Source organism: Manis pentadactyla, chromosome 12 (genome assembly GCF_030020395.1).
Source record: "Manis pentadactyla isolate mManPen7 chromosome 12, mManPen7.hap1, whole genome shotgun sequence".
Lineage (NCBI taxonomy): Eukaryota > Metazoa > Chordata > Mammalia > Pholidota > Manidae > Manis > Manis pentadactyla.
The window spans coordinates 59,237,628-59,260,471 of NC_080030.1; the positions used below are offsets into that span (position 1 = coordinate 59,237,628).

Sequence of the window (22,844 nt, forward strand, 5' to 3'; positions counted from 1 at the left end):
ATTTAACAAATAGCCTGATGGTCATAATCAAGCACAGTGGTTCTCAGTTGGGCTGGGGGTGGGTGGGTGATTTTTGTCCCCTAAGGGATGTTTGGCAATTTCTGGAGACAGCTTTGGTCACCAGAACTTGAGGGCCCACTAATGGCATCCAGCGTATAGAGGCCGAAGCTGTAGCTGAACCCCCTGTGCTATACAGGACAGCTCCTCACAGCAAAGAGTTAATCTGGCTAGAATGTCAACAGCACAGAGGTTGACAAACTCTGATCTAGCTAACATAGCATACAGACCAAATCTAATTAACTCCAAACTGCTCCTGCCTTCATGGGACGTTTTCGTAACAAACCAGCTCAGAGTAAGGAGACGAGCTCTCCTATTCAGCAGGTGGAGGAAGAGGCTATCTGTCTGTCTGTTCACCCAGCCCTACACCAAATAACACAAGTTGACCTTACACGAGGTTCTGTCTTCGAAGTGCTTTCTACCTACATCCTCTATCCCGACTTAAAAGCGCTCACACCTTAAATAAACTGTTAACTGCCATTATTTTAGTGACATTGGGCTGCCTAGTAAGATGGTGCATGCACAGCCTTGGCCTGGCGTGGGAAAGAAGCAAATGAATGAAAGGATGCCCACCACAGTTTTGACTGGGATGAGGGTCGTGGTGTGCCTCTCAGAATCATATTGAGTATGGAGGGTGCAGTTGGGAGTGATAACACAGAGGTCAACACGTATCTACCAGGTCGAGTGTTGATTAGCTTTGTAAACTAAAATGTAATGGGAAAATGGAATTTTTAGATAATCTTTAAAAGAAGAACTCTCTGTGTCCACTATCTGTCAAAGAGCTACCCTGCTAGTAGGGAAACTGACTTGACTTTTGCATTTTATTCTCTTATGTGTTCTTGGGCCTAACCTTTGTGATTTTGGTTAAATGTAAAATGTTTAAGGAGCAATTTGTTATGGTATCTTGATGCCTTTGCAGGCATTCTTTTCTTTGCTCCTTCATCCTGCAGAGATGGCTGTGATACTACCTCACTCCATTCTCTGCTCTTACACTTTTTATAGATGCTTTATTTAGGTTATTTCTCAGAATGAGTTATCATCATTGGCTTCCTCCCTTTTTCCCTTACACAGTGGACATTTCCTAATGTTGAGTGAATGAGTGGTGGAGGAGGAGAAGCAAATACTTTAGCAGTCTTAAAATGAAATAACAGTGGTTGGTAGGGCTTTTGAAAGTTAGGGTGCTGGAAAAAGAACCTAAATGAGTGAAGTCAGGAATTGCATTGGCATGATCATGTCGGTGTGGTTTAGTGCTGTACTGGGTGACTGAGGTTGGTTGGGTAGCCTTGGCCTTGGCTACGTGTATGAATCCAGGTGGTGGTCATGTCTGCTACCTGAGGGTCCTCCAAGGTAAATTATCCTCTTGCTCTGGAGGGCTCAAAGCCTTTGCATGTTCTGGTATATAATCTGCCTATTTGCTGGCATATGTGATTTCAGTGTAGGCATCTCAGTTGTGTTAGTCATGTGCTCCCCCTTCTACTCCTCACTGAAGAACTGAATTTTAAAGTGATAGGAATGACTATGTAAGTCCCGCAGTGCTTTCCCAAGGGCAGCACTCTTAACAGTACATTAAATTCAGGGCTTGACTTTGTATTGCTTCCTTGGGCAGATACATCTCCTTAGCTTTCACCTCTAGTGGCGCTTGAATTTCAAGAGACACAGCTTCATTTTACTCTGGGGTTTATGATATGCATTATGTCACCATTAGTGGCCTGGGTTAGAATAAATAGCATCTCCATAATGTGTGTGTTCTGCTTTTCTGTTGAACTGCACGAAGGCATTTATTAGACATTTTGATTCAAAGTAGACATAATTATGGGAAAAGCTGTTCAGCAAAAGGCCCACTGACAGGGCATCAGTGCTTCTCACTGTGGCCTTGCTGTTGGACTTGTCCCTTGCAAATTGAACATGCCTGATTGCACAGGTGTTTGCTTGGTTGAACAAATTATTTTTGAACAGTAAACTGTTATGCCTGACTGTGGTTAGAGAGGCAGGGCAGACTTGCACATGGACTACTTTGGTAAGAGAATTCAAGAGAGAATATTACCAAACACTTTAATACAAGAAGACAAACAAAAACACTTTGAAAGTAGATATACTTTAGCTTTTATTCTTTAATGATTAAGTGCCCTTAAACTTAATAATATTGTAAGTTAGTTTGTACTGGGCAGATTTTTTTTTTTTTAATGAATGGCTAGTATAACACTGAGGTGTTAAACAATACCAGGTTTTCCTTATTGGAGGAAAACTTGTAGTTAGATTGTAGGAAGATCCAATTTCCAGTGTCATATTATTTATAATTTTTTGTTTTATATGTAGGTATGAAATGTATGTCCAGAAGCGGGGGTGTGGGTTGATTAGGGAACTGTTGTATTTCTGGAGATCTCTATGAGATTGGTTAAAATTTGTGGCTATGAATTTAAATTGAGGAAATTATCCTAATTAGTTTTGTTTGGCTGGGTGCAAGTCTGAAGTAAGGCCTGCGTTAGATGGAACCATACAGCATGAGAAGGTACTGGAGGAGGGAGGGCCTGGGAGTTAGGGTATAATAGTGGCCTGTGGAATCCAAGCTGCTGAGGAGGGTAGTGAGGACAGGGCTATGGGAAGGTGGTGGGAGCACAGACTGCTCAGGGTCAAAGAATTGTTGAAGTTGGGGTTCAAGAGGGATTGAGCTGGAAAGATGCATGAAATTGGAATAATTGAGTTTATAGAGGTAGGGCAGAATTTTTCAAGGAGTCATTTTAGAAGGCCATACCTGGCATTTTAGAAAATGAAATAGAATAAACAACATGAAAGTCAGAGCCTTATTTAGCCTATATAGACCTTTTGTATTCATTAAAGAAAGGCTTCTTCCCCTTTGTGAAAAGTTTTCAGTTTAGCAATAATCACGCCTTGTATAAACCTCATTAACTGCTATACTGCCGCTGCCCAAAGCTGCTGCTTTTGGAGAGAAAAGAAAAAGGCGAGTGGGAGGAGCTTTTTTTCCGGGCTGAGGCCCTCCACTGGCAGGGAGGGGCAGAAAGGTTGCGGCTGGATTTAGCACAAACTGCCTGAGTTTAGGTTTAGTCCTGATCAGAGTGGATTACATAGTCATTTTGAAAATTTTGTTTCCATTAAAACTGAGTGTGTTTACCATGTATTAGGTTGCAATGTAAGTATTTTACCCTGGGTCACAATTGGAAAAATTTGAACTCAGGGATATGATCATGGGAATGGGTAGCTTAGATGGTGAGGAGGGCAGGATCATTGGGATTTGCTTTTTGAGTTAAGAATGAAAGCATACCCACATATCCTACAAACTCTTCTTTGTAGAAAGTGGGGGGTATGGGTAATAAAAACTACTTTGACTTGGAATGCATTATATTTGTGAAAGTTTGGGATTCAACTCCCCTCTCCCCTAGGAAGAACTTTAAGCATTGTGAGGTAGTAGAGAAAAATACGGCTGGGAATATTGGTTGAGCTTCTGGCTCAACACTGCATCTTCACTCTCCAGTCTGAGGGAAACAGATTGGAAAAATGCCAGAGTCTGGGTCATCTCTAGGATCCTGTGATTCTGTAAAAGCTGGGCAGTGAGGAGAGGGGTCATAGGGAGAGGGCTTTCTGAGGTGTAGGCAGTTATGGGTTGACCACAAAACACATAATCAACAATAGAAAATTGAAAATTAAGGTTTAGAGAGTTGTGAGGGTAACAGCTGTAAAAGATCAAATAGACAGTCTTGGAAATTGCAAGATACAGGTTTCTAGCTTTTTTCCTCCTGAATTGATGATTTTTAAAAATTAAACAAAATTTAACATTAGCATCCAAGTGTGATTTCGATTTCGGCTTTGCCTTTAGAATAAGTAAAAACAGACTTTCCTTGCCCATCTCCCCATTGCTATGAGTAGTAAAATCTTGATAGTAAGCATTCCAGACTGAACTTGGGAGGTGGAGAGTCTACTTTCCCTTCATACAAGATCATATTGGTTCTGGAAGCAGGGGGTTGCATTCTGTGGCTCTTAGAAAGGGAATGAAAGGTGACCAGGGCATTGTGGAGTGGAGTTCGGAAATTTTGGTGGAGGCCCAGGTATCTTTAGCACTTCATCCCCCATCTCCCAGAGTTCCCATCCCAATCTGTTGTCAGGTACCCCATCTCTGGTGGGCCCCGTGTGGAGGAGTGGTGGGGCAGGGATTCTGCATTGGACTATCTAGTATGAATGGAGGGTGGCAGGATGTGTCATCTCCCACTCATTCTTCCAGGACGCAAATATGTTTTAGTTGAAACTCTGTTTTGTCTGTTTTCCTTAGAAGTATTAAAATTTGTGGTTTACAAGTACTTTCAGGGGCATTATAGACTAATTGGACCTTCTTTAGGAGGTTTGGAGAGTTACACTTCCTTTAAGGAGTGTTTCTGCAGTGAAAAGTACTAAAAGCTAACATTTCCTGAGTCCTTATGTCAGAAACCATCATTCTACCTACATTAATTGATCTTATGTGCAAGATAGCCAGGCATAGTGTTCTTAGCCTCATCTTACAGGATGAGGATGGAGGTGCACACCCCCAACTTCAGTTTTGTCCCCATCATCTCAGGCCCCCACTATGCCCAGCCCTTCTTCCCCAACCAAATCCTCAGTTCATCTGAAGTTCGGGTGTATGGATGGTTCTTTTATTCAGGCCAGTGACTCAAAGTCAGGCCTATTGTGAGTTGGGGATTGCCTGTAGACAGCCATGCAGAGTGAGTCCTCCTCAGGCCTGCCAGGTATTAAGAAAGGTTTAGCGCGGCTGAAGTTTGGCCTTCCAATGATGGTCCTGTCAGATAGTTGATGCTGTGCTCTATACAACCTTTAAAGCTGAAAACTTGCCAGTACAGGGCTTTGTAAGCCAAGCACAGTCAAGTGTGACAGATTTCCTAGGCCAGGAAGGACTGTATTTTTAATGTTAAATACCATTAGGTGGGTCAAGGGATTATGGCCACAGCTGCAGTCCAGAGGCAGTTCAGAGCCATGGCTAGTAATGACATCACCTCTCCAGGTGGCAAATTCTCTTTTTTCTATATATGGCCTGCCCATTTTTTGTTTTTTTCCCTTCTTCTTTCTTCTTTTTTTAAAGGACATTTAAGTTACTACCATGAGGTTTTGTTGCAAAAGTAAGTATGAAATCCAGTTCTGGGTGTGTGTGCAGAGGGAGAAATATCAAAATACAGTGCTTTTTGAAAATCACAGTCCCAGAAATTCCAGTTTTAGGTTACTTTCGTTCAATCACTCCCAAGAGATTTTTGTGGGGAAGAGTAAGGACAGAGGAGGGGATTCAGCCTAGATGAGAAAAGTAGTTGTGGAAAAACAAAGTTGAGGGGTTTACATCCCCTTTTTCCCTCCTAATTGAAGACTAGACTACAGTGATTCTAAAATAATTAGATTCTAGCATATTTCATAGAGGCTGAAAAACTGTGATTCCAGCTGTTGAGCTTGGATTCAAGGGATTGGAACTTTTTAATGATACATCTGTGTTATGTTGAATAAAATTTGGAATATAGAGAAACATAATAGCCAACCTTATTACCACTTTCAGATGCAATCACTGTCTAATGTTAGGTTGTTTTTATCCTTGTACACTATGTTCATCACTTATAGAGTATTTTAGTAAATGAGTATTTGTATACATTTCACAAACTGGGACTTATATATTTGTTTTTAATGGCTATTTGCTTTCAACTTTATTTTATGTACAGTTTGCTGTGCCACGTAATTTTTTTTAAGTGTAGAATTTTAGAACTGTGAGGCACTTTTAAGAGATAATTAATCTTCTGTTTTATCGATGAGGGAATTTAGTAAAGTGAAAATTAAATGACTTGCTCAGTTACTGTTAATTTCAGAGCTGGAATTAGGACTGATTCCATCTATTTCAGTATACTTTTAACTGCCATTCTGCCTATTTTATTTTCTTTACTGAGGAGAATTTGTGAGATATTATCCTCAAGTATAAATTAGAGCTCACTGCCCAGAAAGCTAAATCTGTCTAACTATAACTTTGAGTACGAAAAAAGTGAAACATTGAGACTATGCAAACACACCTGTGTAGTTAAATTAATTTGCTCTGAGTGATTTGGAGAAGTTTGAAACCATTAACCATTAAAATATGGCTGGATCACTGCTGTTTTAAGGTTATTTGATGTGAACCTGAAAGAAGTAGAGTTTAGAACTGTACGTTTTAAGTTTAGAATAAGCATAAGCATGTCAGAAGTTTTTCTTTTCCACCATGTTGAAATCCAGTGAGTTTCCTAAACTTTTTAGTGGTTTTGCTAGCTGTTAATTATTATGTTATGTGAAATTTCTCCTACTCTGTAATATATTTGCTTTCTTGTGCTGAATTCCTATAGGAATTCTTAACTGTTTGACTGTTGGCAGTTGCTCACATAGTCTTATAACATTTTTTTTCTACTGTTGGCTTGAAATTTGAACATTTTTTGACTGTTAACTTTCCATGGGTGTGTGTGTTAGCAGTCTAGATTATCAGCTCTTCAAGGATGAGGATATTGTCTTGTTATTCTCCTTCCTTCCTTTTTGCCTCTCTCATCTCCATTTTGTTTCATCACCATAGTACTACTAGCAGAGCACCTTATAGGTTCTCGCTGTTATTATTAGGACTTGTGAAAAAGGTTCTGAGCACATTTAGAGCAAATTAGGGAATGTGGCCTCTTCTCTCTTCTCTGTGGGATGATAGTCATGCCAGCACCACTGATCTGGGAAATACTCTGTAGGAAAAGCAAGTCTAGCAAGATTTACACATTTTTTTGTTTGGTCAACAGGTAGATGTCCTTTTTGTGGCAGTTGTTGTGGTTTCAGACTGTACTGGCACACACAGCCTCAGACTCAATGTCACCTCTGTTTGAACTTAGTCAATCTAGAAGAAACTATGTATATAAGACAGCTGAAGTGACTGGTGAGATGGGAGGGATGTCTGAGAAGTAGGTGATGGAGAATCCTCAGTTTTTGTTATTCTTGGAAAGATCCCTCCACGAGAAGCATTCAGCATTATTAAATTCTGCGTCTTGAAGACTTAACAATTTTGTACATTGAGGGAAGGCTTGCTGAAGGTGAAATGAGGGGAATGAAGAAATTCAGTGTTGAGAATCTGAGGAATAGGGAGTGAGGAAGAAAGGAAATAATTAGGATACATTTGTAGGTGGGAGAAGGAAAAGGAGAAAGGATAGAAAGAGATCGAGAAATCGGGATAAAGAGCCAAGTAGTAGGGTGGGGACAAAATCTGAAAGTCATTTGACAAAGTTGATTATACTTTTGGATCTTTGCCAGAAGTTTTTCAGATGATTGGAGTGGGTAGGGAAACTCCAGTGGAGATGACCTCTTGAAGTGGTGAAGAAATGGGGTGGAAATAGCCTGAGTGGCTAACGTAGGAAGAAACAGAATTAAGAAAATTTTTTTCTAGCAGTGCTTTTCAGTTCTTGTAATGCTGGGCTTAATTTGTTTCTCCAGTGTTGTACGAAAAAGTTCGTTCAATATACTACAGAGTATCTCCTTTTTGTTCAACCGCTTGCTTTTTCCTTGTCTCTCTATAAGCTATTTGCCTTAAAATGGGCATCGGAGCCCTCCCCTCCTCCCAGTTTGTTCACTGTGGAAGAGTGTCAGGATATAGAATGTGTGATCCAACAGGAGACTGATTCCAGGAGCTGCACACGCAGGCAGCCTTGGCACTGTATGGACTTGTGTGATGTGCGTGTACACACATGTATGCTCTTTTTCCTTAAAAATAAGTACATAGTTGTGGTGTGCATAAAGTTTCATGTGTTCCAAGAGTGTGATCTTAATTCTCTTGAAGTCTTTTCTTATTCACTGTATTTCAGTAATAACGAATCTGCATTCTTTCCAGCCTCTTTGTAATTATTTTCCACCTGCTTCAAGTTGGTTCTGTGAAAAGAGTAAAATAATTTGGGAATTGAAACTCTACTTCCTAAAGATATTTATGTTTGGAAAAAGAAACTCTTACTTCCTGAAGATATTTATGTTTACCATTATATCTTTGGAAAAGAAACTCTACTTCCTAAAGATATTTATGTTTACCATTGGATTCTAGTATCAGTCACATTATTTCCTGACCTGGGGCTGGGCCATCTCTGAAGGAAGCATTGGGAGCTGAGTCGTGTCAGCACTGCTACTTAAGGCGTTTATCCTAATCTGTCCTTGGGTTGTGCGGTGCAGTGATCTCAGACCTGGCTGCAGGTATGAGTTCTGAGGTCTGAGATTGCCCAGCAAATCCGTTACCAGTAATTGTGAATTGGTGTTTTCCTTTGGTGGTTCTGTTTTGACCACATGAGGGGTAGTGGTATTTATGTTGTTTACAATGTCATTTTCCTAGAAATGGAAAGAGTATCTGGGAATTCTGTGTCAGGGGACCACTATGCAGCAAAAGCAAGTCGCAGAGCTGGTTGAGATGTGGTCCTGATTTGGGTTTTCGGTGTTGGGGTGGCCAAGTTTCCTGGAAGACAAACATATATTGTATTTGTGTAGCTATATCCTAAACAGTTCTGTGTAATTGTTGCCCAATTATATTTGTGTACGGAAGAGTAAATTAGCTTCAGCTCTGACAGCCACAGCTACTGCTTTCTTGGACAGGCACCCCTTCAGTTTTCCAGCTGTTCCTTGTCCCTGCCTTCTGCTGTGATACCAGCATGAGCAGTGAAAGGAAGATCCTCCAGACCTTCATCTGATAAATGGAGAGATTACAGTAATGCCTGTAGTTAAAAAGAAGATGAACAAACTAGTCACTAGTCTACATTTTCATACAGTTTTACACCTGTAGGGAATCAGAAGCTGAGCAGTGTGAGATGCATTGAGAAAAGAAGATGCCAAAAGGAAAGTGTGTGTGGAAAAATAAGCTCCATTTGAGAAAATGCTGAGGGGCAAATTCATTCAGAAATGTGAGCTCTCATCACCTGGTTGATGTAACAGGTTAATGCAGATGAAAAATACGTGGCAGATATCCTTTGCCATGAAGTTAGGTTTCTGCATTTTCTCAGGATAGTCTAAAAGAAAAGGGGGTGGGTGGGTATCCCTCAGTCACTTAGCTCAATTTAAAATTTCTTAGATTCTGTAATATCTAAATTATTTTTTCAGTTCCCTCCCAGATCTAAAATGATATGATTCAGGAGGACAGTATATCCCAAGATAAATTACCATAGGATTTATTTCAGAGCCGTCTAAATTTTCTTCTTGCTTTTCTTAGAATTTAATACCTTTTTAAAGTTAATGACCCTTTAGATCGGTCTTAACCCATGAGAACCAATCATGCAGGGAGAAAGTAATAAATACCACTCTGTATATTTTCATAATATGAATCTTAAAAGATGGCATGAGATTTCTTGTTACCAACATGATAAATAATATTTGTTTCATTAGCTTGCTGCTTAATTTTAATATTAGTCTTACTTTATTGAATTGTTAAGGTGATTATCTTGGATAATAGAAAAATAAGATGATGATGCCTGGGATTGTTTGACAAAGTAGGTGTGCTGATGTTCTTAAAGGTGTTTTCTTATAACGTCATTTCTTTTCCACTCAGATAGACTAAGAATAACTTGTGTAAAGGGTGTGTGTGTGTGTTTTTGCTGTGGAGGATGTAAGGATGAGTAAGTCTTATTTAGTAGGTGGGTCAGGTGCAGACATCAGGCCTCTCCTGTAGAAGAGAGGGAGGGAGAGCTGGAGTATCTGAGCAGGGAAGGATGGTGTCAAGCCGGGAGTGGCAGGGAAGGTGGCAAGGTCATAGCACGGTAGCTGGGCTTTGCTCAGTGGGTTGTGGTGGTGATGTGCATGCCACTTGGCTGGCTGGCTTTTGGGAAGAGGCTGGAGTAATGAGCCTGGAGACTGGAGTGACTTATTTACCCGCTGAACAATAGAATTCATCATGGACGGTACTGAGCTGGAGGACTAGAAAGGAAGGGCTAGCCAGGGCCTGGAGGACTCTGCATTTCAGATGGAAGACTTTGGGTTTTATTTTAACAGTTAACTGAGGTTTTCCAAACAGTTCAATGATATGATCAGAACTGGAGTTTAGGAAAATAAGTTGGGTGGGGATTCAAAGTAGGGCTAACTAGTAACTTATTAGAAACAAGTAGAAAAGTGTACCTTTTGGTAACTTACTGGTTTTACTCTAATCAGAACCAATTGTTTCTAATTCTCACTGAAGGTTCTCCACCCCCTCCCCCACCCCCCACAACAATACAAAAGTCATCATATTGTTTTTTAGGGTACTATCCGCTAAAGATAACCATGTATGTACACTTGAGATAAAAATGAGGAACAATCAGCATCTGGTCCTGATTACAATCTTTCTCCACCCAGTATGTCTAGATATTTATTTTGTAATTAACCCTGGCTCTTGGCATTCTCTGTTCTTTTTCTGAAGACATTTCTTAAGCCTTTCTCTTTCCTTACATGAAATGTTACTTGGTTAAGAGTGGGTATATCCCAATTTCCCTTTCACTCCATTTATTAAGCTTCCAGTTCCATTTTAGTATGCTATTTTAGGCAAGTTCTTGTTCCATTTTTAACAATAGTTTGTCTTAAATCACTGTGAATGTTCTTTGATGCTGATAGTGTTGAAATTCATAGTAAAAGTACCTCGGGGAAGAGTTGGAGAAATTCAGATCTGCCTGATAATGCGTTTGTATCTGTAAGTCTTAGCTTCCTTATCTGTAAAGTGGAGGCACTGTAACACGTCTCATAGAGTGGTCATGAGAAATTAAATGGAATGATACTTGCAGTTTGCTCAACATAATGCTGGCATAGAAGCACAGTGTTTCTGACTCTAAAATTAAACTTGGTTGATTCAATTGGTAAGAATCCCATGTTGAATTTTTCTTTTTCTTTTCAATCCTAGTGTTTGAAATTGTCCAATTTTGAAAATGTTCAGCACTCTTTTACTTTTTTGTTCGATAATAAGTGAAATGTATACCCTCAATAGTTTCTTTTAGTTTTTCCCTACAGGCTGTCATTCTACCGTTCAGTTCTGTTTTGTGTTAATTTTGACTGCCTTTTCCACCCTGAAATGCAAGAGTCCTGTAGTGTCCTAGTGGAAACATTGTTCTCTTTGTTAGGGCTAAAGAAGTGCCTTTGTCATTCCTTTAAGACATTCTGCAGATGCCATTTTGCAGTTCTGAAAAATATGTCCCTGTCCCAGTTGTGCTGTGTTAAGCTGTGTGTGTGTATGACTTGGTATTTTAATGAAGTTGTAGTGAAAACTTGACAGTGATACTTGTCATATGATAGTAAAACAAAGAAGGGCTCTTTCTTGATTGGATGTAGATACGTGTTCCCTGTCTCTCCATGGCGCTGTGTGGTCTGAAAGTAGATCCCTCCTGCACTTAGATGTGACTGCAGATGTTTGATGCTTTTTGACTAACTTCACAGGAAACTGTTAAAACAACTTCTGTGCAGGAACTCTAAGCCTTTTGTTGCTGTGTATTGCTTTTTAAAGACCTCTTAACTTTTATGTTCTGAATAGCATTTTAAGTGGCAAGTATACACTCTAATTTGGTAAGTGGCTTTAATCGTTGTATTAAAATGAAGCAGGGGGCAAAAATCTGTTGAAAAATTGCTCTGATAAAAGCCAGGAAATTCCATTCATTCTTTTAAATCCAGTTAAAGTCTAACTTAAAAAAAAAAGTCCTCTGATATAACAGTGTCTGAAAGCATGTGCTTCTTGGAGTCCAGTGATACCTTGTATATACTGCCAAACTCAGAAAGGAATAGTATAAATGTACCTCTGTGTGTTAGGTAGATCTATACCACATGATGGCACAATATATACCAGATTACTATAATTTTTCTGGGACATAGTCATCTTATTTTATACTGCTTTAAAAACTGTTCAAGTAGGGGTATAGACATAAAAGGAGGAGGTATCATTTTTTTGTTTTAATGGACTTTAATCTATTTACAGTTTTTTCTTAATTACAGTAATAACATACTCAGTGAAGAAGACTTGGTAATATAGGAAAATACAAATAGAGCAAAATTTCCTGTTGCCCAAATTCAGCAACAACTATTATTACCGTTTTGAAGTAAGAATACGTACTTCTGTCTTTCATCTGAATTATGTACAGATGAAATTGTATGAATTGAGTTTATGGGTTAAAACAATGGCATTATCCTTTTAAGCCTCATTTTTCCTTGGCTAAATATGGTGAAAGTGTCTCTGTAAATTCTTATGATAGTAGTATTAAATTTTGGAAATGTTCATCCACAGGGCATTCACTTGTTTAAATAGACTATCTTGAAACTTCTTAATTAGTAGAAAGTGTGTACATTTATTGCCTAAAGATATATGAGTCATAAAGGGATTGGCTAATCATTTTGGATGTTTTCTGGGATCATAAAAGCATAATTAGTTTATATTAGAACTGTTAAGAAACCTTTGAAACAAGTAAAGATCTGATCATATAAGCCCTGGGCTCATCCTGGACAGCTGGCTCACTGATTTCCAGCGAGAGCTGATTCTCCTGTGTCCCAGCTCCTGTCATTTGGGGCAGAGGCACACAGGGATTACATTGTATATGTCTGGCCATCAGCTCAGCTTGTTTTATGTAATGATACCAAGCACTGTGTCATGCCATTCCATCTGTTTCTTTTAAAGATAAATATACAGTTGGTACAGGACAGATGTTACAATAAACCCAGTGGCAGAAATAAATTCTTTCTTTATATGGATATTCCTGTATAATTAGGGGTCAGAGTGGGAGGAAACCCTCCCCAGGAGATTGGTGGATACTGGAACCATTCCTTCTCCAGAAGAGGAAGAAGTACCTCGGGCCCCATTCTGAGTATTCTGGGGTTCAATGGAAAGAATACTTCTGACGTACAGACAGTAAGAAAGCAAAAACAAATGATCTTGTTCTAAGTGTTCTGTTTTATTGGTTCAGATAACATTTACTGAATTTAGATGTTCTAGTATGGTCAACAGAGAGTTATAGGGGATAATGAGAGGAGGTAAAAGGGACTGACAAGGAGGTTATGAGAGCCAGATTATGGCTCAACCCACGTGACTTGAATAGAACTAGTCAAAATCATTAGACTGGGGTTGACACTGGTGGGTAGAAAAGATCAGGGAGATGGTGACAAACAAGTTTGGTGTGGCAGCTAAGTTGATTGTTGTGAGTGCTACATTTCACCCCTTTTGTCTGATAAACATGCACACATTTCTGTACACTTAAGTGTAATATGTAAATGTGTTTGTGTTCTTTCAGTTCAGCTTTTATAGGTCCAGTCGCAGGTACAGTCCTTTGCTCACCAATAGCAGATTATACAAAGTCCTGTTGACCTACTGTGTCTAGAGGCAGTATCTTGTCTCGTAGAACTCTGTCTATTGGTGATGGTCATTCCTCTTTTTCTGTTTCCGTCCAGCCCTCGTTAGTGGGCAGCCCCGTTGTTTAGGTTTCTCCCAGGAGAGCTTTGCCCTGCGCTGTCCCCATCAAACAGCCTTGAATAACTTCCTGTAGGTCATCGGTTGTGTAGTTCATGGGGTTAATGATGAGGTAAAGTAAGAGCACTGATCCTCTGGGCATAGGTTGTCCTTGAAGTGTGCTTCCTGATCAGATCCTAACTGCTGGTGGTTCTCTTGCTGGGAGGATTGCCTTTACCTTCATGTGTCTCTCAGGGCTGCCTTGAAGAAGGGGCTGCATTGCTCTAGCCTCAATTTAGTCTTACTTTCCTTTTCTTGGCATCTTGCCTACTCTGTCAGTGGGTATTGCTGGGTGGTGGAAACTCCCTATTGGGTTGGCTTGCTGTCTACCAGACTTCTCTTTCCCAGCCCTGTGATTTATGAGTATGTCTGTGTACCATAAATTCACAAATAACTTGATTGGGCTTCCCCAGCCCCACTTTTTTTGCTGGCTCTCCGTGCTTTAAAAAATCAGTAAGGAAACTAGTGTTACTTAGGTTTGGTCATAAACTGCTTATTTTTGATCTCATATCTAGAAGCTTGGGTTGGACTTTTTGGTCCCCAAGTGTAGACATGGGAAGTGGACAGTCTAGACAGAGGATAGTCAGCATTAATGAGGAGACGGAAGCATGAAAGTTCATTTCCTTTTGAGGAGGCTGGTATGGCTGGAGTTCAGGTGATGGGAAGCAGAAGACAAGCTGCAAATCTGGATTGGAGCCAGCTAGTGCTGAATCTGCACAGAGGAGCTTGGTTTCCATTCGCCTTGCAGAGCTACTGGAAGCCTTTAAAAAATTATTATTGTTATTATTTTTTTTTCAAGTAAGAGATATAGTTACAAACATCTGTGTTTTAGAAACATTACATGCCAGGTTTTATGGAGAATACCTGAGTTCCCTTAGCATACCCTGTCCAAGGAAGCCTCGTTTGATATTTCTTTTATTTGTAGCTTCTAGGTGACATATCCGACTTCATTAGCACTTGTGTATTTCTCTCTCTGCAGTAAAATCTGGTGCTGTGATGTTTCCTTTCTCAGTGCTATTTATTATAAAGGCGACTACGATCAAATATTTAACTTAATTACAACAGTAAGTCTCAATGTTACCAATTTAATACATTGTGTTTACTGTAGAATAATAATCTTAAATTTGGGAATGCTGATTTAAGAAAGTATGTTTGAATCTGTTGCACTGTTGTGAAACAAATTTGTGCCCAGTCTTCCTCTCTGCCAGGCTGGGGATTCAGAGATAAGTAAGAAGGCTGAGGTGCTACTAAGTTCATGGTAAACTAAAGTGGTAGAGTTCAAAAGTGGTCATTTCAGCAGTAGAAATACATGTGGAGAAAGGACAACAAAGTGAGCCTAGATGAAGAGAGAGATCGGACTGATGCCTGTTCTGAGTCTATTTTTTTGTGTTACTTGGATTTTGTTTGTAGCTGTGTACTACTTAATGAATATGATCTAATTATTCATTCACTGGTCATGTTCCTTTGAGTACACTGCTGTATGCCACTACTGTATTAGGCAGTGGGGGATATGGATGTAAGATTTCAGTCTTTGCCCCTAGGAATCTTGTTGCTCACATGGAGAGTCAGCCAGTTAATAGCAAAGAGAGGCATTCTGGGGACTGGAAATTACCCTGCAAAACTGTGGATAAGTAAACATTTATTTGGCATCATTTTGTTTAATATTTAATGGAATCTTAGCATGTATCAAGTATGTGAAAGGGAGAATCCTTTTGTAAATTACCTCATTAATAGTTCAAGTAATAACTTGAGTGAATTAATTAATATATCTTTTGTGTAAGAATAGGTTTTTACAAATTAGTATTAATTGAAAAGAACAGTTACATTATTTACTACTGGCTATCCTTTCATGGAAAGGATATTTTTTATTTTTTATTTTTTTTATGTTGAATTTTCCAGGAAGTATCACTGTCCTAGGGTTTCTGTCCAAGCACTTCCTGAAGCCAATGGGTGGGTTTGTGTTTAGATCCAAGAGAAACAAATTATAATCATGAATGTGAACTTTTCAGTTTTCTCAAAATAAAAGCTTGAAAAAAGAATACTTATGTTTCTATTTTGCAAGGATATATTTAAGAAATATCCTTTCCTAAAGAGGAATAAAACAAAGATAACATGTTAAACATACTGGATCTTCACATTGTTTCCACCTTCCATAGTAATTAGCACAACGTTTCAAAATGTTCATTGAGAATTTTTGGCCATAATTTCAAATCTTAAAAATTGGTAAAAAGAACTATGTATGTGCCAAAATTCAAATAACATCAGACATTGCTGTTTTAAAGAATGTAAACATTTTGGGAGTCAAGGAACAAAAATACAGCATTAAAATTTGAAAGCGAGCAAAATAAAATACAGATATCTAATAATAGCTTTCAATTGTATGAAACATAAATTAGGCACTTTGAAAGCCTCTTTAATTTATTAACTATGAATGCAATTGGGAAATGAAGGCTTTATAAGTTAAAAAGCCCCTATAAATGCATACTCAGTATAGTACACAGATTTCATAAGGCTCCCCAGTCCTTGACTGCCATCGTGGTTTGTGTGAGTGTGGAGGAGGACGCAGCCATAGAGATGCATGTTACTAACCTGGTTGAAGAGGGGAGTGGAAATAAGGGTAAGAAAGGAGTACCACAGCCGTGAATTGACATATTTTAGGTTCACAACTGCTGGTGTTTCCAAGTCATAGACTTTGAATCAGGATTGCACAGTTTAGTACTGAAATTTACTTTATACAGGTTGTAAGCACTTTCAGGACATTTACTTACATATTCTAAGCATGGTGTGGACCACACATATTTGTCATATTGAATTGTTTTTACCAGACTTTGTTCCCTTGCTGTTGCACCAAACAGAGCACCTCATTTGTGCTGTCTTGAGCCATCTCTTTGCTTTGCCATCACAATTCTTTCTGTATATCACAATTTGCTTTATACCATTTTTCTTGTTCCTAGTCCTTATATTTAAAATAGACTTCTCATAGCTTAGAATTGGGCATTACTTTTTACCCAATCTGAAAATCTGTCCTTTAATTGGTGCATTTAGACCATTTACATTTTATTTAATTATTGATGATATTGGGTACCATACTGCTGTTTGTTTTCTATTTGTCCTGTCTACTCTGTTTCTTTTTCTTGTTTTCGTGTCTTCCTCTGGATTATTTTTTCTGATTCCATTTTATCTCCACTGTTGTCTTACTCATTATTATTCTTTGTTTTCTTATCCAGTTTAAATTGAGCTCATTAACTTGTCTCTAAATGCTCTGTTCCTCCTTGGTAACTATTTCAGTGACTGGCTTTGCCATCCAGTTAACTGCTTGCTCTTTACTTTCTCTCTCCCTTAACTCTCATGTGTCTCTGGATTCTTACCATTGTACCAGTTCAATATTTTTTGAATTTACCCACTTGATTCCTTTGACACATTCCATAATTTCAGATACTGTAACCTGCATAAGGTTGAATACTCTCATGGTCCAGTTGTAACTTTGGTAGCCAAAGAAATACAGTTCTCAACACTAACAAAGATATGATAGACTATTTATGTTTTTACTCTGGTTTCTTGAAAAACAAAGTAAGTGTTTTCATTGTAACAGCAAAGCTTAAAAGAAATTCTCTTCATCAGTTTATGAACTTTTCCCCATCACAGTATATAGAGCAGTCCTCATATTCTCCCTTAAACCAATCTCCTCCCAAACAATAAACACCAGCTCTCCCTCAGTTTCAGTTTGTCCTTATGGACCTGTTATTTTATTTTCTCTAAGTAATGGGTAAACTCATACCATTCCACAGTAAATCAGTTAAGTTGCTTGCAAAATTGAGATTAACAGTGGCAGAATTCTCTTTGGAGGAGACAGAGCAGAAACTATGGCTACCCATTTGTTAGTACTTTTTTTTTTTTTAATGTTAATACAGCTATCATTTCTTGTCTAGATAATGTCATATTCTCTCTAGTTTTCCTGCTGTTTTTTCTAGATTTTCTTTAATTTGTCATATAGTAGACCGAGTAGTAGTTTTATGTTTGAAATCCTGCATGGTACCATTTTGCTTTTCAGAAGAGGCCCAAACTTTTTAATGTAGCTTATAATGACGTACCCTAGAAGATACTTGCTGTTCTAGATTTTAACTTTCTAATCAGGTATTCCTGCACACCTGTCAGGTTTTCTCTCATCTTTAGGTGTTTGTATGTGTTGCCAGGCATATTCTACTCTCAGTTCTCAATTTAGATATGACTTCCTCTGGGCAGCCTGCCTTCTATGGTTCTTATTCCTTCTCCCTCCCTGTTGTATATACCCACTCTGTGTGCTTCAGAATAGTCTCCATCTTCTCAGTTAACTCTTTACTACCCTTTCTCCCCTGGATACTTCTAAGCTCCACAAAGGCATTTATTACATATGTGTTTACAGTTGTCTGGCACTTAATGGGCTCTCAATAATTATTTCCTGAATGATCTGCTGTTGGGCTTCCTGCCCTTCATTCTTGGTGCTTATTTTGCCATGCTGGGCTGGTTTTGTAGCCAGTGTTCCTTTGGTGGGTTAGCCTGATATTAAGGCTTCTTTCTGAATATTTTCTCACTAAGCACATGTAGGTGACTGTACCTGCTTGAGAAGGTCGATCCCATCTATCATGTGTATTTTTTATACTGACTTGAATTCTATTTTGTTATGTAGATTTTTATCTAGTTGTAGTCCCTTTGGATGCCCTGCCAGTCAAGTAGATCTTCCTTGGTTTTAAGATGCTTTATCTCTATTATTGTATTACCAAAACTGTCAAGAATAGTCACTTGGTTGAAAAGAGGGTAAAACGATTAGTAATAGTAACAATATTTAACAATATCTAACAAGCTAGAATATTAGGGTCATTCCTTTAGCTTATGGGGTGACTACCAAATAATCAGATCTTTCCTTGGTTTCTGTAACCCTCTTCTAAGAACTTAGATGTTATATTATCACTTCAAACTCCATGTGCCTAGAAGTCCCCAGGTCTTGCAGCTTCTCCTAGTTTTTTTGGGCTTGAAATCTTAGCATTATATTTTAATTATGCCACTTATTTTTTTTTTTTTGAAGTATCATTGATAAACAATCTTATGAAAGTTTAACATGAACATTGTGTTTTCAACATTCACCCATGTTATCAAGTCCTTACCTTCCCACTCCATTGCAGTCATTGTCTATTAGCTTAGTAAGATGCTGTAGAATCATTACTTGTCTTCTCCGTGTTGTACTGCCTTCCCTGTGACCTACATATATTGCGATTGTGAATTATAGTGCCCCTTAATCCCCTTCTCCCTCCCTTTCCACTCCCCTTCCCCAACCCCTTCCCTTTGATAATGCTAGTCCCTACTTGGAATCTGTGAGTCTGCTGCCATTTTGTTCCTCAGTTTTGCTTTGTTGTTATACTCCACAAATGAGTGAAATCATTTGGTACTTGTCTTTCTCCTCTTGGTTTATTTCACTGAACATAATACCCTCCAGCTCCATCCATATTGTTGCAAATGGTAGGATTTGTTTTCTTCTTATGGTTGAATAATATTCCATTGTGTATATGTATCACCTCTTCTTTATCCATTCATCTGCTGATGGACACTTAGGTTGCTTTCATGACTTGGCTATTGTAAATAGTGCTACGATAAACATAGGGGTGCATGTGTCCTTTTGAATCTGGCATCTTGTTTTCTTCAGGTAAATTCCTAGGAGTGGAATTCCTGGGTCAAATGGTACTTCTATTTTGAGTTTTTTGAGGAACCTCCATACTGCTTTCCACAATAGCTGAACTAATTTACATTCCCACCAGCAGTGTAGGAGGGTTCCCCTTTCTCCACAACCTTGCCAACATTTGTTGTTTGTCTTTTGTATGTTGGCTATCCTAACTGGTGTGAGGGGTTATCTCTTTGTGGTTTTAATTTGCATTTCCCTGATAATTAGCGATGTGCAGCATCTTTTCATGTGCCTGTTGGCCATCTGAATTTCTTCTTTGGAGAAGTGTCTGTTCATATCCTCTGCCCATTTTTTAATCGGGTTATTTGCTTTTTGGGTGTTGAGGCATGTGAGTTCTTTATATATTTTGGATGTTAACTCCTTATCAGGTAAGTTATTTATTAATATATTCTCCCATACTGTAGGATGTCTTTATGTTTTGCTGATGGATAACCTTTGCTGTACAGAAGCTTTTTAGTTTGATGTAATCTAGTCCCACTTGCTCATTTTTGGTTTTGTTTCCCTTGTCCAAGGAAAAAGTTGCTCATGTTAGTATTTGAGATATTTCTGCCTATGTTTTCTTCTGAGAGTTTTATGGTTTCATTACTTACATGCAGGTCTTTAATCCATTTCAAGTTTATTTTTGTGTGTGGAGTTTGTTCTCTTACATGTAGCTGTTCAGTTTTGCCAACACCAGTTGTTTAAGAGGTTGTCTTTTCCCCATTGTATATTCATGGCTCCTTTATCATATATTAATTGAATTAATCCTCTTCATTATCTGTTATGTATATGGAGATCAACTCTATGAATGTTTTTCTCTGAAATTTATTATCATTATCTTACTCCTCATTACTGCTTCCAACACAGGCCTTTTTTTCCTCCCCATTTTATAGAGGCATAATTAACAAAATTGTAATATATTTAAAGTGTACAACATGATTTGATATACATGTTCATTGTGAATGATTCCTACAATCAAGTTACACATCTATCACTTTATTGTTACCTTTTTTTTTTTTGGTAAGAATGCTTAAGATCTCTCAGCAAATTTCAAGTATATAATACAGTATTACTGTTATTGCATTTTAAATGTTTTTCTTATAGAAACTTTTAAACATATACTCAAGTAGAGAGTGATAAAATGATCCCCTTTGTACCCATCGCCCAGTTTCAACTAATATCAACTCATGGCCCATCATCCTCTCCTTCAATACACAAGACAGTATTATTATAGTCAGTATTGCTGTATTCAGAACTTACTCATCCTATAACTGGAAGTTCATACCCTTTGACCAACATCTCTCCATTTCTTCCATCCACATGATCTTTTTTAATGTTGCTTTCCATTTGGACTGTCCCTGCTTCTGTCTCTCCTTTTCTGTTCAGGGTTCTCAAGTGTGTCTTCCTCAGGCAACATTTAGTGGTCATCCTGCTTGGCCACAATCAGATATTCAGGGGATTGAAACCTGTGTATGATGCTGGTGGTAATGTCAAATAGTGCAGCCATTTTGGAAAACAGTCTGGCAGTTCTTCAAAAATACTAACATAGAGCTGTCATTTGACGTATACTCCTAGGTATCTGCCTAAGAGAAATGAAAACTTGTGTGCATACAAAAAGTTATATACTAATTTTCACAAAAGCAGCATTCATAATAGCCAAAAATGGAAACAACAACAATGTCCATCAGTTGATAAATAAGTGAACAAAATGTGGTATAGCCATAAAATGTGATATTATTTGGGCATACAAAGGAACAATGTACTGATACATGCTACAGCATGGATGAACCTTGAAAATACTATGCCAAGTGAAAGAAGCCAGATCTAATAGGCCATATATGATATAATTGTCTTTCTGTAAAATGTCCAGTCTAGTGAAATCTATAGAGACAGAAGATAGGAATTGCCTAGGTCTCGCAGTTTTGGGAATGATAGCTAAATAGTATGAGAGGTTTTTTTCCTTTTTTTTTTAAACAAGTGATAAAATTCATATAACATGAAAGTCATCATTTTAAAGTGTACAATTCATTTGTTTTTATTACATTCAAAATGTTGGGCAGCCATTGCCCCATCTTAGAACATTTTCATCTCGCCAAAAGAAACCTTGTATCCCTTAAGCATCCAGTCCCTGCTCCACTCTACCTGCAGTGCCCTCTGAACCTTGTTGTGCCATTTTATATTCTCTAGCAGCAATATATGAGGGTTCTAATCTCTCCAAATTCTTGTCAACACTTGCTAGAGTCTTTTCAATAGCCATTCTAGTGAATTTGAAGAGATATCTCTATGTGATCTTATTTCCAGTTTCTGGTGACTAATGTTGAGCATCTTTTCCTGTGATGATTGACCATTTGTATGTCTTATTTGGAGAAATATTTATTCAAGTCCTTTGCCTATTTTTAAATTGGGTTGTTTGTCTTTTTGTTGTTGAGTTGTAAGAGTGCTTTATATTACATATTCTGCATACTAGATACCCTTATTGGATATGTGGTTTATAAATACTTTCTCCCACTTTGTGGGTTGTCTTTTCATTTTCTTGGTAGTGTCCTTTGACTCACAAATGTTTTTGATTTTGGTGAAGTCCAATTCATATATATTTTTCTTTTGTTGCTTGTGTTTGAGGTGTCATTTAAGAATGTGTTTCCAAGGTCATTAAGTTTTAAACTACTTTCTTTCAAAGCGCTTTATAGTTTAAACACCTATATTTTAGGCCTTTCATCCATTTTGAGTTATATATGGTGTGAGGTAGGGGTACAGAGTCATTCTTCTGTAAGTGGATATCCTGTTGTCAGTATCATTTGTTGAAAGATTATTCTTTTTTCATTGTATGGCTATGGCACCCTTGTCAAAATCAGCTGGCTATGGATGTATGGGTTTGGGACTTTCAGTTCTATTTCACTGATGTGAATATCGATCCTTATGCCAATGTCACAGTATTTTGATTACTCTAGCTTTGTAGTAAGTTTTGAAATCAGCAAGTGTGAATCATCTCACTCTGTTCTTCTGTTTCAAAATTAGTTTGGCTATCTGGGGTTCCTTGCAATGCCATATGAATTTTAGGATTAGTCTGTTCATCTCTGCAAAAAAAGTGGTTGGAATTTTGATAGGGATTATATTGAATCTGTCAGTCAATTTGGGGATTGTTGCTATCTTAACAATATCAAGTCTTTGAATCCATGCATATGGATGTTTTTTAGGTTTTCTTTGATCTTGAGCAGTGCTTCATAGCTTTCAGTATACAGGTCTTGTGCTTCTTTGGTTAAATTTACTTCTATATATTTTAGTCTTTTTGATGCCAAGTGGGATTATTTTTTGGATTATTTATTGCTTATGTATAGAAATACAACTGAGTTTGTATATTGATCTTATACCCTGCAACTTTGCTGAATTCCCTTATTTTTTTGTGGATTCTTCAGGATATTTTATGTATATTGTCATGCCATCTGCGAATATAGTTTACCTTTTTCTTATTTGAATATTTTTTGTTTATTTTTGTTGCCTAATTGGCCTGGTTTGAAGTTTTAAGTACAACATTCAATAGAAGTGGTGAAAAGGGTACATCCTATTTTGTTCCTGATCTTAGGGGGAAAGTTTTCAATCTTTTCACTGTTACATATGTTAACTGGGGGTTTTTCTAGATGTTCTTAATCATAC

The 22,844-nt window shown here is 38.0% G+C and overlaps 1 protein-coding gene across 16 annotated transcripts in view; it reads left to right on the forward strand.

Annotated features, from left to right (window-relative positions):
* EPB41L2 (erythrocyte membrane protein band 4.1 like 2) overlaps positions 1 to 22,844 on the forward strand; it is a 198,467-nt gene that overhangs the window by 39,640 nt on the left and 135,983 nt on the right. The gene's annotated exons all lie outside the window — the stretch shown is intronic.